General features: G+C 33.2%; 1 pseudogene; it reads left to right on the forward strand.

Moving 5' to 3' along the window:
* Positions 1-1,009: 1,009 nt before the first annotated feature.
* On the forward strand, positions 1,010-1,128 carry LOC120599114 (uncharacterized; annotated as a pseudogene).
* Positions 1,129-15,260: the final 14,132 nt, after the last annotated feature.

Consider the following 15,260-nt stretch of genomic DNA (forward strand, 5'->3'; position numbering starts at 1 on the left):
AACACTTGTTATAATGTGTATCTTTTATTCTAGCCATTCTAGTAAGTAAGAAATAGTATCTTATAGTAATTTTGATTTCCATTTGATGGTTAATGGTTGTCATACACCTTGATGGTTAATGATGTTATACACCTTTTCATCTGCCTCTTGACCATTTTTATATCTTCTTTGCAGAACTATTTATTTGGATCCTTTACCCATTTTTAATTGGGTCATTTATAGTCTTATTATTGAGATTTAATGTATTTTTTTAATATATTCTGGATACAAGTCCCTTATCAGATATATAATTTGAAAAACAAAAGGTTTCCATTCTTTGAACTATATTTTCACTTTTTTAATGGTATTCTTTGAAGAACAAAAGTTTTAAATTTTGATGATGCCTACTTTATCTATTTTTTTTGTTGTTGTTGTTCCTTGTGCTTTTGACGTCATATCTAAGAAAGCATTGCCTAATTTAAGGTCACAAAGATTTATGTATATATTTTTATCTAAAAGTTTACAGTTTTAGCTCTTACATTTAGGTATTTGATCCATTTGAGTTAACTTTTGTACATGATGTGAGGTAAGGGACAAACTTTATTTTTTTGTGTTAATATCCAATTGTCCTAGCCCAGTTTGTTGAAAAACTATTCTTTTTCAACTATATTGTTTCAGCAGTCTCATCAAAAATCAATCGACCATAAATGTTAGGATTTATCCCAACTTTCAATTCTATTCTGTTAACATCCTTGTGCCAGTATCATACTATCTTGAGTACTGTAGCTTTACTATAAGTTTTGAAATTGGGAAGAGGGAGTTGTTCAACCTTATTCATCTTTTACAAGGTTGTTTTGGGTATTCTTGTTTTGGGTTCTTTGAATATCCACTGAATTTTCATAAAACCATATTAGAATTAGTTCATCAATTTGTGCCAAGAATCTATCTGTTATTTTAATAAGGATCATGTTGAATTTTGAGATCAATTTAGGGAATATTGCCATCTTAACCATATTAAATCTTCTGATTAGTCTACAGCCATGCCACCCTGAACATGCCCGGTTTCGTTTGATCTCAGAAGCTAAGTAGGGTCAGGCCTGGTTAATACTTGGATGGGAGACCACCTAGAAATACCAGGTGCTGTAGGCGTTTAAAAAAAACCTTCTAATTGGTAAATATAGAATGGTTTTTAATTTTTTTAGTCATATTTGGGCACTAGTTTTAACCTATAGTGCCCTACAGTGAACACAAAATTGGGAAGACTAAATATCTCCAAGATTTTACCTTCTGTTTATAAAGTTTAAGTTTCAGCTAAAAGACAGTATAACTGCTATTAAAGATCAAAATAATTTCAAAGAATTTTTAGAAAGTATTCCAAATAGGATGAAACAATTAGAAAACTTAATTTCACAAAATACCTTAGACGTGTGGTAAACTTATTGAAGTTTACTATTAAATCTGTTTGCTTAATTAAATCATATGAAATAGTAAGCTATTTGTAAAAAAACATTTATTTTCACTACTATGATTTTAGCTCTTTATTCCTTTTAAGATTGGAGGAGTATATTTTCAATCTTAGAATTGGTTGAAATGAAAATGAATGTATTTTAAGTTCTATTACTGATAATACAGACTAATATTAAATGCAGTTTTATTAAATAAAATTTCTAATGAAAAAGGTTTAGGTTGTTAATTTTTCTCCTTTTAGCTGTGCATTGGGCAGAGATGACTTGTTCTTGTTTTATATAAGTAAGCAACTTTCTCTGCACCTAACACTATATCTTCACTTATTATGGGAGGTAGCTTTACTTTCTTTCAATATTTATGCTTTTCTACCATATGCTCATTATGTCATTGTTAACTATAGGTTAACAAGTTATTTTAATTTTTATAAAAGTTCAAATGTCACAGATCATAGATTGTTTCAGAGATTTAAGACAGTAAGGGTTCACACCATTTATTAAAAGGTGATATAAAGTACATGGTTGTAACAACAACAGCAAAAACAATACCACTAAAATTCATTGAATTCAGTAAAATAGATTGTCTTTTTTTCTCATGATAATAATCCGGAAGTAAGTATCTCATTCTTGTTTTTTTTCTTCTTCCACTCCTAACATGACTTCTATCACATCTGTATATGAACTAGCAAGAAAGTGGAAGTCCAGATGGGGAGCATGTTTCCTTTAAGTTCATGACCCTGATGTCACAAATACCACGTCTGCTCAAATCCTATTGGTCTATCAGTCACATGAATACATCTAGTTGCACGTAAGGTGTGAAATGCACTTTAAAGCTGAGTGACCATGTTTCCATCTAGATTCAGAAGTTATATTAATTAAGGAGGACAACAAGGAATATTAGTAGACAGCACAGCCTAAAATATACCTTTTTGAAAGGATGTTTTAGAAAACTGAGAACCCAAGAGAAGAATAAATTGATTTATATATTGCAAAAGTATAATTATAATTATATATTTATATATAACATAATCTAATATAATTGTACATAATTATTCTCTATATAATCAGAATATATATATTATGATTTGGCAACTGAAACAGAAATAAAAGCCAGATGTACTTATTTTCAATCAAATTTTCTTGCTACTATGGAAAAATATTGTAATATAGTGGAATGGCAGTAGGAATAATGTTTTAATACCATTGTAATTTACTTAGTTTTTCTTGAGAATCATAGGACTGCTATGAGGACTAATTGAAATATAATGTATGAAAATATTTATCACGCTGAATATGAACAACAAATATATGTTAATGCCCAAATTTAAAATAATGACTTCCAGGTTGCTAAATCTAATGAACAATTATTTTTTGTGGGTGAAGGGGCATTATACTTGATTTATGTACAGCACTTGACACATATGACTACTTCCTCTTATTTGTAGTTTTATTCTCTTAGTTTCTTAGACTTCACATTTATAGGTTTCTTCCAATTTATTGGTCCCCATTTCTTAGTCTCTTGTATTTTATTCTTTTTCAACCAAACTTCTTAACATGGAAGTGCTCCCATACGAAGTCTTTATTTCTCTTTTCAAATGACACTCACTCGCTTGGGAATGTCATCCAGACTAACAAACTTAAATATTATGTATAGGATAATTACCAAATTTTTAACAGAACTCAATTCCATACTTTATATCCAATTTTTTAACAGACATCACTTGACTTTATTATCACCTAACATTGCACATCCAAGTGGATGCCTGCTACACCACAAACCTGCTCTACACAGTCTTCACCTTCTCAGATTAATGGAACTCCATCTTTTTAGTTGTTTAGACAAAAAGTCTTAGTCTCTTTATCACACATTCTACATCAAAAAGTCTAGTGCCTCTACATCTTAGATGGTCTCCGAAATGTAAGCGCTTATCCCCATCTGCACTGCTACCACCCTGGTCAGATCCACATCATTTCTCACTGTATTTGCTAGAGTCTCCTAAGAGGCATCCTGGCCTCCATCTTTGGCCCTTTATATTCTATTTTTTCAACACAGGAGCAAGAGAGATGTGTCATGAGTTGCTGCAAATGAAGGAGTGCATCTAGTTATTCTCATAAGTATATAGCCAGATGCAGATCACAAAATACTAAACTTTAACTCTGATGCTATTATTAAGTGAGATTTATGGAAATTTGGAGATGATAGTTTTATTCTGGATGTGAGAGAAATAGAAATATAGTGGACATAGGGTAGGCTGGGCCAGAGTAACTTTCCATATTCATTTGCAACATGAGTTTCGTATTTTGCCCATCAGGAGATGAAGTTTACTTCCCTGCTCCTCGAATTTGGACTGGTCTTGCTTACTTAGACTAATAAAATACTGGGTAAACAGTGTTAAGTGATTTCCATGGCTAAGCCATTAAAAATCCTCAGCTTCTTTTCTTGCTATTTTGGGATATTGCTCTTAGGCCTCCCTATATGAAAGGCAGTCTTGCCTACAGGAGGATGGGAAGCCACATGGAGGACAACCAAGGCTTCCCCATGGACAGTCAGCACCTAGTACCGGTATTGTGAAAGCCATGCTGGATCCTCCAGCCCAGCCATTTCTCTCCCTGAATGCAACCGTATAGATAAGTCCAGACAAAACCAACAGAAAAATTGACTAGGAAACAAATGGAAACTTGGAAATAACAAGTTAAGTTTACTGTTTTAAATCACTAATTTTGGGGTAGTTTGTAATGTAGCAAAGACCAATAAAACACCTAACTGCCCTAGTTAAAACTGCAAACTGCTCTCTGATACCCATCATTACTGATTCTATTCTATTTTTTCCTAACACTAGACATTTTTAACAAATTGTATATAATTTAATTATTATTTTAACTTTTTAATTGAGCTATATAGCTGACATTATGTTAGTTTCAGGTATACAACATAATGATCTGATATTTGTATATACTGCAAAATGATCAAAACAGTAAGTCTAGTTAACATCCATCACCATACATAGTTACACAACTTTTTGTGTGTGATGAGAACTTTTAATTATTATTAAGTTTATTCTTTATTGTTTATCTCATATACAAAGGTGTCAGAATTAAAATAGAATTCAATTTTTTTCTGATTTGTCTAATGATGGCTGACATACAACAGGGATTAAATAAATAAGTGAATGAGTGAATAAATCTTAACTATAATATAATGTTTATATATTTAATATTTCTAGAAAAATTATCAAAATGAGGTACTTTAATATTTGCGTCACATCACAAGTGGAAAAGTATATTTTTAACAGATTTTTTTTAACTTACGTGGTTATTTTTCAGCATTTTCTTATCTTTAGTAAAATTATTTTTAATTATTTATTATTTTAATTTAAATCCATTTAATCATATTGATAAAATAAAGTTGATCCAACTTACCTCTATAAGTTTTATTACTGTGAGTTGAGAGAATTATAAAACATGGAGAAAGCTCAAATATAGCAATTACTATAGGACATATTTTGTCTAATAGTTGGAAAGTTAAAAATCTGTTCAGATTCCAATGCCAGCTGAGCCACCCTTCAAATCCATTCTCTGCCACCACCTTCAAACAGTAAAGAACTATTAGGTTAAAAAAAAGGTAGGTTTTTAAAGGAAAGTGCCAGCATGTTCTTATAGCTTTCAATATCAATGGATTTCACATTTCAAACACTGCCTAATAATACCAGATTCATTTTAAAGAAATCCTGCATTTGTGATTCTAGCTAATCTCTTCTTATTTTTCCTAGCACCATATCAAAAGATTAGTGTTAAGACCATAAAGAGTCCTCCACAAGGCTAATGTCGTCTTTGGCTTTTTTTCTGTTCTATCCAATAATGTTATAGAAACTCTGAATATTTCCAGAGTTCTGCTTTTTAGTTTCTCAGTTGCTAAATTACTTGTGAACGGATAAATTTTTCTCCCAATAAGCCAAAGAAGATTTTGATCAACCCAATATAGAATATAATGCATAATCCGACTCAAAATACTGGAAATTAAATAATGTCCCACTGTTCCCACTGTGTAAATTATAGTATTTGTTTTCCTTAATATCGTACCGTATCTTATAGTTTATATTTATCTCATTCAATCATTACCTAAACTTGCGAATACACAGAGGTTTAATGGAACTTCATTCTCATAAAAAATAAAGTGTTTTAGGCATATGAAGAAGCAGATGTGTCTTTATATCCAGACTCTTTTCGTCACCAGAAGTGGCCCGACCTGAGGTTAGTCAGTTCACCACAGCTGTGGCAGATCTTGAAGCAGTTGCCACTGCAGACTGTAGGCTGAATGAATGCACTTTGCACAGCCAGGGGGCAGCATGTCCTTCTTGGAAGGAGAATGTGCTCAGCACAGTTCTGTGTCTAATGCAGATGTTATAAAAAGAAACTGCTTCTTCCCTAATTCTCTCCCATACTATCTTCCGTGTCCCAAATATGGGGACTTGGGGAAAAAGCATCTCTCTCAGAAATGCCTTTAATTACATGTAAAGCCTATACGATCTCATAGATTCTAAAAAGATAGATAAAAATAAAGAAGTTATTTGGGAACACAATAACAAGTCTTCATTTTCTATAGTGAATACTCTTCATTTCTTAATGTACTCCAGTTAACACATTGAACAATTCCTATTATTGTACTTGCCATATTTTTATTGTAATTTTTTCATCTTTTGTTTCTTTAAAAGTTCATGGAGGCCAAACACCATGTCTTATTCCGTTTGAAATACATAATACTACCATAATGTCTAAGCACTTATTAGGCATTTGCTAAATGATTTTCTGAATGAATGTATAAATTTTATCCTCACTCTACTTTCTCATGCCATATTTTCCTTCTTGACTGTGTAAAGGGTTTAGTGAGAACACAAAAATTAAAAAAACAAAACAAAACAATATTTAAAATAAAATTATTTGGGTAATTCTACATACAGACTTTATAAAACTAGGTATTTCATATATTCAAACAATAAAGTAAACCAGTTAGCAATAAAAACCTCAAGCTTCTAAAGTAGGTAATTTCTATCAATTCTGTATTCCTTCACAGAGCAAGCTGTTACTATATTTGTATACTTGGCACTAGATAACTAGAATATAAGAAGCAATAATAACTAAAAACTTACCACATTATCATATTCCCCAGAAAAAAATAATTTTAATATAGCAACATTTAATAGAAATCTAAAGAAAGAATATTGTTGAAGAATATAAATGTGGAAACCATTTCCATTTCTAAAACAAAGGACAAATCAGAGTAATGTGAATTCCCCGACAACTTAATCTGAAGGTTTAAATTTGCTCCTACTCTAGGGCCAGCCAGGTAGGTTTTCATTCTAGTGAATCAACATCGCTATCTCCAGATTATTTTTATAGATTCACCTAAAATCTTCCTTTAATTTTTTCCCTGTGTTATTTCTGTTATAGACTAACTCCTTTGTTTTCATTTTCTGACCTCTAGGGTACATTCTTTGAGTTATTTGATGCATAAATTTACTTGTTTGGCTCCTGTGATCACCTCAGTGAACTTCAATGTCCAGATTGATGAGTCATCTAAATTCCGCGTCATAACAGTTGACTTTCTTAATTTTTCACTAAATATTATGTCTGTGCGATCCATCTATGTCAATGCATTTGGCTGGAATCTATTTTTGATAATGTATTAATATACCAAAATTTGCTTCTCCACTGGACATTTGGTTTCTTTCCAGTTCTTGACTATTATTAGCAAAGCTGTTTTGAATATTTTTTGCATATGACTCATAGGTCATTTGTCCAAGAACTACTACAATTATACACACACGCACATACACACACACTCTCAGAATTGAGTTGTAGGATTATGTATCATTAAATGCATTCTACAATGCTAAGCTGTTTTCCAAAGTGATTTTAATATTTTACCCTTCAAGCAGCAGAGTGTGAGAGAACCTATTGTTCCACATCTGTGCCAAAAATTGTGACTAATGGTCTTTTTAGTTCCTGCTTATCTTTTAGTTGTGATATATTTGGTAATATCTCATTGTGGTTTTAACTTTAATTTCCTGATAAATAACGAAAAAGTATCTCTTTTTTTCTCTATAATAAAATGACTGCTCATGAATTTTGTTCATTTTCTATTGTTTTTTTTTATATTTAACTTATTCATTTATAGTGGTTCTTTAAATATCTGAATACTAATCCTTTTTTAGTATATGTGTTTCAAATATATTTTTCCAGCTTGTTGAAATGCTTCACTTTTTTAATATTCTTTTGAAGAGTAGATTTTCTTAATTTTAAGGCCATAAAGTATATCTTTATGATTTTTTCTCTCTCTTTTTTTTTTTTAAATCTGATCTCTCAGGATTTGAAATGATTCTCTTGTATTATATTATAAAAGTTTATACTTTTGTCTTTTATATTTACATATTTAAGTTGCTTGGATTTGTTTTGTTTTGCTTAGCTGTGTGAATACCAGTAGTTATAGGACATTTTATTAACAAGTTTATTGTGGCAGATTATACTTACAAAAGACGATTTCTACAACATTTCCCAACTCATATGATCTTTTGTAATTTAACTTTGCTACTGTTTCATCAAAATATGTGCTCTATATGTCTTCACCTTAAATCTGAGTGCACTTGTGACTGTTTGACCAACAGAATATGGCCAACATGATGATTTGTGTTTTCTGAGGCTAGGATATAAAAGAGATGTAGCTTCTATCTTGTATTTCATATAAGTATCCATGTATGATAGTTATGTGCATTTTGAGAATACTATAGTACAATTTTGATTTCAATTACACCAATAATAATACTAATAATATCAATAGTTAATAGGTGTGCTAATAATCTTGCATAGATATAGTTTTATTACATACTACAATCATACAAGTACTGTATTATTACATTACTATGATGAAGAAACTGAAGCTTAGAAAAGATAATTACCTGTATCGGGTCACATAGACAGCAGGTGGACAAGCCCAGATTAAAAAATACGGTCTCCATAATTCAGAGCCTTTGCCTTTATGCTGTTGCTCAGTGATATGGTGGAAACAAAATGCTGTGCAGTACTGAATTCTCCAGTGCCACAAGTGAGTGCATATCAAAACAAACTACTCATTTCCCAAAGACGTACATCCCTTGACTTCACTATCTCTGTATGAATTGAGACACAGGCTTTGTAATATTAAATGTATATTTTAATTACCACTATTTTCAGTTTTCCTAATTGTTTCAAAGCTTTCTACCAATTGATGCAATTTCAGTCTTTGCTTCAGAGAGCAGGAAAAATTTGGGTTTCAAATTCACCTTGGCTTACTACTTAATTGAAGCAATTAAAAAAATATTTGATTGACAGAGAAATGATTTTTTGTTTCGTTCTGGTATTTTTGATTTAAAAGGGCTTTCTTTAAGTATCAAGATCTAGAATCTGGCTGATTTAGATTATAGGTTAAAAATAAAAACTAGTTAAAGGAAAGATACAAGATAATATTTCTAGCTGGCCAGAAAGCTCCATACCATTCTTGGTAGGCACATATACTTACATCTCCAATCACAACCCCCTCCTCCTCACTACTACTTTTTTGAGGGTGTGAGAAGGCCTAAAAAGTTTGTGCTTATCCCTAGTACTCCTCTGTGAGCACCAGAGAAAATAGCTAAGAATTGGGGAAACACTGCACCTATCTGAAGGAAACTAGGGCATGTGATGCAAGGATGATTGCAAAGGCTGTGGGATAAATATTCAAAGGAAGAAACTGCATTAAAAATAGATAGAGCCAAGTGATCAGGTAGGTAGACTCTGAGTTCCCCTCCAGGCCCTGGGTACTGAGAATGGACCACGAGTCACACTGCAGACACTATGGAGATGAATCTAATATTTCAGAATACTAGTCATGTTTACTTCAAGTTCAGAAACCACTCCCTTGATGACAAGATGATTAATATTTCCCTTCCCTTTCCACATACACCCAGAAAAAGGAGAAAATGAAGGATAAGGAGGAACCACGACTTTGTCTCAGATTAAGCTTTTCATTGACTGAAAGTCATCTTCATTTACCAGGTTTGAGTTTTTTTCTCTGCCTTTAATATAAATGGAAGATTGTGAGCTAAGTTGGATTCAGTTACATGGAAATGAAGCTGCAATTTTACAGACCACACGCTAACTTTAAAGTTTAACTCTGAAGTTTAAAACTTCTAAAACTATAATCTACACTCAACCTATGACAAATTTTATTCCTTTACCCTCACCCCAATATATTAAATCAATCACATATTATTGTCCATTCTTTTAAACTCTATTTTTAATATTCATAATTACCTATTTCTACAATAGAATGTGATGTAATTTTGAGTTGCAACTATACATGACGTTGTAAAGAAAAGCCATGTAATAATAAAGTGTTAGAAAAATTATTATACTGGAAATAAAGCCACATTTTTATGTGGCTTCCTCAAACTCAAACTGAAATGTGCAAATATAAAAAGGTAAATAACAAAAAGAACAGACGAATCAAAAACAAACTCATAAATATAGTGGACAGTTTGATGACGGACAGAGGGGAGGGGGGTTGGAGAGCTGGGAGAATGGGGTGAAGGATTAAAGAAGTACAAATTAGTAGTTGATAGCTGGTCACAGGGATGGGGAGCACGGCAGAGGGAATGCAGTTAGCATTAATATGATGGCTAAGTGGAGGGTCGGGAGAGGGAGAGAGCAATTGAGGGGATCGTTTTATGAACTATATAGATGTCTAATCAATGTACTGTATACTTGAAACTAATTTAAATAAATAAATTTTTTTAAAAATCTCAAAAAAAAAGAGGGAAGTAGTTTTTGATATAAGATGCAACAGTTTATAAAGTGAGGTAACCTCTTTTCTAGTACTTAATACTAAAATGAATTTGCCTCATGGATATATCTATATATCTCTACATATGTAGTATTAATATCTTATTGCTGCTGTAAAAAATTACCACAGGCTGTGTGGCTTAATATCAAATTTATTATGTTGCGGTTCTGGAGATCAGAAAGAAGTTCAATATGGGTCTCACTGGGCTAAAATGAAGGTGTTGACAGGCTGCATTTCTGCTTGAGTTTTTAGAGTTGTCATCTTTGCCTTTTCCAGCTTCTATATGCCACCTGCATTCCTTTGCTCGTGGCCTCTTCTCCATCTTGAATGTCAGAAATTTCTGCACTCTGACTTCTACTTTCATCATCACTTCTGCTTCTCTTACTCTAACTTTCTTACTTCCATTTCTATCATATAAGGATGCTTGTCATTATGTTGGGCTCCATGGGAAAAAGAATATTTCAGGATAATCTCTTCAAACCAAAGTCCTTAACTTATAAAAAGTCCAAGTCCTTTTTCAAATCAAACTATAGCACTTCACAGGTAGTGCAAGCATCTTATAACAGAGTATTCCCAATTACCCCCTTCCATTTTTTATAAACTTGTTGCCATTCATTTCTCTATCCATGAGCTTTGGTCATTGAATGCATTGTGGCTGTTCTTATTTTGAACAAATTGTTATCTGTTAGATCAATTAAGCATGATAAAAATGAAATATTTTGTTTTACTTTCATTTATTCCTTCTACAAATCTCTTTCTTTCATTATGTAGATTGAAGTTTCTGTCCATAATATTTTTTTTAGTTTTAAAGAATTTCTCTGAACATTTCTTGTAAGGCAGGTCTGCTGGCAAAAATTTCCCACAGTTTTTGTTTACCTGATAGTCTTTCTTCTTCACTTCCGAAAAATAATTCTGCTGAATTACAGAATTCTGGGTTGGTAATGTTTTTCTTTCAGTATTTTAAATGTTTCACTCCAATCTCTTCTTGCTTACATGGTTTCTGAAGAGAAGTACAATATAATTCTAATATTTGTTCCTTTAGTTCTAAGATTTTTTTTCTTTTGTTTTCTTTCAAGATTTTCATCTTTGATTTTCTGTGATTTGAATATGATATGTCTAGGTATGATTGTTTTGGTGTTTGCCTGCTTGGCATACCTTGAGACTCCTGGATCTGAGGCTTGGTATCGAACACTCATTTGGGGAATTTACTAGTCATTTTTGCTTCAAATATTTCTTGTATTCCTTTCTTTCTTCTCCTTCTGGTATTCTCATTGCACATATGCTGTACCTTTTATAATTGATTCACAGTTCTTAGTTATTCTGTTCTTTCTCATTTTTTTTTTTTTCTTTACATTTTAGTTTTGGAAGTTTCTATTAACATTTCTTTAAACTGTCTGATTCTTTTCTTAGCTTTTTTTTATTGTAGTGATAAGGTGTGGGTGGAGGAGAAGTGTTCTATAATCCTATGGTTAAGTCTCAGTCTTTTAGTAAGCTTATGTTCCCGGGCTGTGACCTTTGGATGTGCTTCTCAGTTTCATTTTGTTTTGTTTTGTTTCTCTCCATTATGTGAAAGAAGGTTAGACCAGGTTGGAGCTGGGCATTTTCCTTCTTCCACAGGGAAGTTCAGAGGGACTAGAGTTCTCTCCTGTCCCCTCTCCCCCACCCCATGGAGAAGGCTAGGAAGGGCTGGAATTATGTATTTCCAGTCCCACAATGAGTTAGACTCTGGCAGAATCCCAGTTGATTAAGCTCTAGCAAAACAGTTTCTCTTGAAGGCAGAAACAAAATTCCGTGGCACATTTAAAAATGCCTCATTTCCACTTCTTCCTGACAGCAGCATGAAGAAATTTTTCTTTGAACCTACTATGAGAACATGGTAGAAGTCCTGTAGGTAAAACTCTCAAATGTGTAGGGGAACTTCCTAGGACTAGACACCTTGAAATTTTTTAGACTCAAAGCTGTCTATATTGAACCTTCAGCAATTCAATTACAGTTTCAGTTTTCCTACCCCAGCACTGATTCTCACAGAAGTTTCTGTCCCTGGGCTTCTGCTCTGATAAACTGTGATTGTCTTTATCTGACACATTAATGTCTGGGATAGCAGTTTGCCTTGTGACTTCAATTCTCTGGTGAATTGTAAACAGTTTCTGTTTTCAGTTTATTTATTTATTTCTTATTGTGAAGATTGAAGTGACTGCTTCCAAGCTCCTTACATGCAAGACCAGAAACCAAAAGTTGTTTTATTCACTTTTATTGCCGAATTTTAACATTCCATTGTATAAACATCAAGTCCCTGAAGATTTCTAAGTTTTAATAATTGATTCTTTTTAATATGTAAGACCCCTGGTTTGCTTTGGAGAAATATTTAAAACTAAGCATCACTGTTTTTTGATTGACACATTAAATTGACACATCAAAGTGAATTAGCTATAAGATATACTGACCTAGTGAATTTTCATTGTCTTCTCCCCTCCATATTAAAATTTTAAAAATAATCAATCAATACTGGGTCAGAGAGTAAGAAGAAAAAAAATACTATCTAGTCTTGGATCCTGTGTTCTGCCATAGCTCATCTGGTAAGGGATTTCCCAAATATGGCAAAAAAATTAAAATATTTAATCTAAATTAAAAATAAAATGTTATTGGCCAGTATCTACACACTTTTCTTCTCCACATTATTTGCAATACAGTTTGGACCATAGGTTTATGTTCTGGCAAGTAGGATATAGTAGGAACTAAGATATGACATTTCTAAGCCTATCCACAAAATTCCTTGGTCAGTAATATTTGCTTTCTTTTTCCCATTGGCAGCAATTTTGGGGGCCACCTGTTTAAGACTATAGTGACACAAGGATGGAAGAATGATGGATCCTGAAATATTGCTTGAAGGAGAGCCACTAAGGAAAATCAAGCAACCCAAATTGAACTATGACATAAACAAGAAATAACCTCGAATATGATAAACCAAAAAGGGATTTTAGGGTTTATTTGTCATGAAAGAAGTCTGTCCTACTCTAGTAGCTAAACCATAACAGTGTATGAAGTAGCCAAAGGTATATAAAAAAAAGGTAGATCAAACAAAATTTGGAAAGTAGGAAAAAATAAAACAAAAATAACAAACAAAAACCCTTAAAGTTTTAGCTATTTGGTAAGGAAATTTCACTGCATCCTCCATAATGGAAATGATGTATTCCAATCAACTTGATGCCCTCTTGAGCATAGTACCAACCTGAGGACACGTGATTTATCATGGCTGATGGAACTTTGGACACATGGGAGGAGCGGTAGCATGGTTGAGGGACAAACCTTGCATAGCTTCCATGATTTCTTCGTTCATGTGCCCATTGATTTCTAAGGTGGCTGGGGAAAAGGCTAACTGACTTCCACAGAGTGTCCAGTCTTGTTGATACTATAAATTGCCTCCTCCCAGTAAGAGCTTTGAAGGGATATTCACTGGTAGAGTTAATATTCTCTTAATTTCAGCCCCATGCCTTTAAATGTGTCTACATTTACACGTAGGTGAATAGTTTAATATCTATTTTGTATTAAGTTGCTCAAGTAACCCAATCTCAGTGTGCCATGGTCAGGTACCTAGCCTCCATTAGAGCCTAGTGACAAGTCAGCAGCTATTTCTTAAAAGGAGTATATTTATTTGCTAAAGAGAGAATGGCTCAGCTCCAAACCACAGATTCTCTGAAAAGATTGTAATTCTCCTGCTGGGGTTTGCCACAAGATCAATAACGTATCTTGATCTTACACTAACACTCTGTAGATTTCCTATTCTGTCTCTTTCTGTCAGCCCTTTCTTACTCCTGAACTCTGTCTATTGTGCCCTCTGGGATTCACTGTTCATTAACAATAAAACCCTTTAGATTCTCAGTCTAGTCTCCAAACACTTACTTCTCTTACTTTCCTCCTCCAGTAAAAACTTGGCTTTCCCTGCAAACATTTACTGACCCTACAGCCTTCTAAAGTGGTTTTCTCTCATGCACTCATACATCCTTCAGGGGTGGGGTGGAAGTTGGAAAGAAAATGGGGGAGGGGGTAAATATCCTTTTTGTTTTACTTGCCAATTTTAGAAGTTTCCCTTCTCTGCTGCCTAATAACACCTAAAATTGATTCCTGTATATAAGATGGCCATCAACTCTCATTGTTGCAGTTATCTGCCAACCCCAAGAACATTCGCTCTTGCTTCTTTATGATAGTACCTTATGACTCATAGTAATTCTTGCCAAACAACTTCTATCTTAATTTACCACTCATTTTGTCCTCCAATCTACATTAAACACTAATCTTATCTCACTCTGCCTCCTATCTCTCCAGATCACTCACCTTAATGCCTCAACATTGATACCCTTTGGTCATACCGGAAAATTTTATCCTACCACATTTTACTATCTCTCAAATATTTAATTTTCTAACTTCCCTCATTAGCCATGTTAAATTTTGTGGCTAATATTTAATCATTTCCTTGATACATCCTTAACCCCTGGATATGTGTCTTTCTTTTCCTTATTCTCAGCAAAATTACAACTTTATAGAATTTACCTTGCCTATTTTTAACTATGTTTGTGCAGCTTAAATTGCTCCGAGAAAATATCCACACACAATGAGGGACTCTGACTTCAAATTCACAGTTATAAACCTCAAGTTGATCCTTAATTCTGAAATACAGTCATTATTCTTCCTTTTTTCTTAATGTTAGTTTTCTCAACTCCCCATTTCCCACCTGCAGGAAGATACTGGATTTACACTGTCACCTGAAACAACCCCCTACTAAAAACAAATAAACACAACCAAAACAACAACAACAACAACAAAAGGTAAAATATATGGTTTACAAAACACTGTAAATCAGGTTAGGAAAGGAGAGTGATCCCTGACAGACAGGAAACAAATGTGGTTGAGACCTGTGATTTCCCCATAGTACTATCTTTAGAGAAGTTGTGGGCTGTGGCACAGGG

The sequence above is a fragment of the Pteropus medius genome, unplaced genomic scaffold (assembly GCF_902729225.1).
Source record: "Pteropus medius unplaced genomic scaffold, Ma_sr-lr_union100, whole genome shotgun sequence".
In the NCBI taxonomy this organism is placed as follows: domain Eukaryota; kingdom Metazoa; phylum Chordata; class Mammalia; order Chiroptera; family Pteropodidae; genus Pteropus; species Pteropus medius.